The following is a 2,587-nucleotide window of genomic DNA, read 5'->3' as shown; positions in this document are numbered from 1 at the left end:
ATTTTACTAATTTTTGAAATCCCTGAGGTAGTCAATGTGTTATTGATTGTATTTTTATCCATACTACCGTGCAGACTTTATATATATATACCGTATATATAATATATATATATATATATATATATATATATATATATATATATATATATATATATACCGTATATATAATATTGTTTTTAAACATATTTAAAGACCTATGTTTCGTGAAGGCGTTACGGTATTCATCATTTCCTTCTACCCACCACCAGACTGTTTCGTTTGATGGAGGAGCTATTTGTGTTTTTATATACAGCTTGAGGAGATGTTTGCTTGTGAAGGTGTTACTGTGTTACCTGTGTTGTTATTGTTGATGATGATGTTGTTGCTGGTGGTGGTGGTGGTGGTGATGTTAGTAACAGTAGTGGTGGTCATGGCGGATTTAGTGGTGGTGGTTGGCCGACAGGTGGTTGACAGAGTGGTGGATGATATAGTGGTGGTGGGGGTGGATGTAGTGAATGTTGTGGTGGTGGTGGTGGATGTAGTAGTGTTGGTGATAGTGGTGGTGATGGTGGATGTAGTGGTGGTGGTGGTGGTAGTGGTGGTGGATGTAGTAGTGGTGGTGGATGTCACGGTGTAAAATCAATGCCTCTCATTACATTCTTTTTATAGCCAGACGATTTTACTTAGGTGATGTAATTATTCTGTCGTCTGTATCACGGACTTTTTTCAGCGTCGATTATATTTTTATTTTTGAACGTTATGCATGTTATATTATTGCTACCTGTGCTGAAGAGTTTGTTGTTGATGTTCTGTTGTTGTTGATGTTCTGTTGTTGTTGATGTTCTGTTGTTGTTGATGTCCTGTTGTTGATGTTCTGTTGTTGTTGATGTCCTGTTGTTGTTAATCTGTTGTTGTTGTTCTGTTGTTGTTGCGTATCAGTAGCCATTAATTTTTTGTTACCGTACCTGATATGAAAACTTAATTATCGTATTTTGCCGCAGGTGATGGCATTGTTGTTGTTGCTGTTGTTATTTATAACGACTCTTATTTGTACACACTATCCATTCTTTCTGTTTACCGCCCTGCTATATGTATTTAAACTGAGGTGGAACTTGTAGCTATTACTATTATTATTATTATTATTATTATACCACGTTGAGTACACCGCTTCCCGTCCGATCAGCGAAGTTAAGCAACGTTGGGTCTGGTTAGTACTTGGATGGGTGACCGCCTGGGAACACCAGATGCTGTTGGCATCCCTACGTGTTAAGTGGGGTTGGTGGAGGATTAGTGCCCCTCCCCGTAAAACAATTAACTCTAAGCCCTTGGCCACCCCGTCTGGGATACATGGCGTCTGGCAATGAATGATGAATGAATGAATTTTTATTATTGTTGTTGTTGTTGCTGTTGGTGGTGGTGGTGGTGATTCCCTTCTGTTCACTTATTATTTACGTTCAATATCTGCCACTGTTTATACGCCTAATTATTGCATCACGTGTACTGATAAGCTATTGTTGTTGTTGCAGTTGGTGGTGGTGGTGGTGGTGATGCCCTTCTGTTCATTTATCATTTACGTTCAATATCTGCTACTGTTTATACGCCCAATTATTGCATCACGTGTATTGATAAGCTATTGTTGATATAATTGTTGATGATGTTGAAGGAAGCCAGGACAACAGTTTTGCATAGCGGACGAACGAGCTCTTTGGCAGGTTTATGTGATGTGCATCTATAAAGAAAAAAAAATGTGCAGACGATTAGGTTTATGAGATGTAACCAGGATTCCGAGGGTTAGAATGAGTGATTTTTAAGCTTCATTTTAATCTTTATATTATTATTACTATTATTATTATTATTATTAATTCTGGATCCTACCTCATCCCATTGGTGGTAAGTGGTAGCATGCATCATTCACTCACTTGATGTAAGACTGCCTACTACCTCCTTCACCTTTGTCATTCCCTTTTTGTGTCTACTCTCTTCCTATTTTCCCATCCATCCTGCCACTTTTTATTACTCTTCTTTCCACTGGGGGTGGCTCTACATTCCGTGACATGCCTGATGATTTCCTGTAACCCAGGGATCCATTTACAATATTGGGTGGTAACCATACAGCCAAATAACGAGTGATCTGGAGCCTACTAGGGTGTCCCTGTTAACTAGGTGGAGACGCAAATGTGGCGTCCATCCGGGAACCAAACCTCCACACTCTTCCCTGCGCCTCACTGTAGCGAGGCGCTGTCTATCGCAATGAAACACTGGTTCACTGAACGGGACGGGTCTACAAGGACGACTGCTTGTCTGCGGTAGATGAGTCTGCTCGGCTAGACAGACCGGTGTTACCCTGCAATGACAATCTCACATCTGCCTTTGGTGTGAAAATGGTCAATATGGTGAATTTCGTTTTAGCTGTTGTCGTTGCTTTTTTATCTTGTTTTTAGTGATGTTTTTGATGTTGCGGTTTTTGATGATGTTGCGGTTTTTTGATGTCTTTGATGATGTTGCTGTTTCTGATGCTGTTTTTGATTATGCCGTTTTTCATGTTTTTGATGAAGTTGCTGTTTTTAATGATGTTGCTGTTTTTGATGATGCTGTTTTTTGTTGCAAT

The 2,587-nt window shown here is 39.6% G+C and overlaps 1 pseudogene; it reads left to right on the top strand.

Annotated features, from left to right (window-relative positions):
* The first annotated feature begins 1,116 nt into the window (after positions 1 to 1,116).
* Positions 1,117 to 1,235, top strand: LOC145415650 (5S ribosomal RNA; annotated as a pseudogene).
* Positions 1,236 to 2,587: the final 1,352 nt, after the last annotated feature.

This window comes from Coenobita brevimanus, chromosome 1 (assembly GCF_032717465.1).
Source record: "Coenobita brevimanus isolate Jiangsu-jjx chromosome 1, ASM3271746v2, whole genome shotgun sequence".
Lineage (NCBI taxonomy): Eukaryota > Metazoa > Arthropoda > Malacostraca > Decapoda > Coenobitidae > Coenobita > Coenobita brevimanus.
Note: the sequence above shows the minus strand (reverse complement) of the source record. Positions and strands in the feature narration are given on the sequence as shown.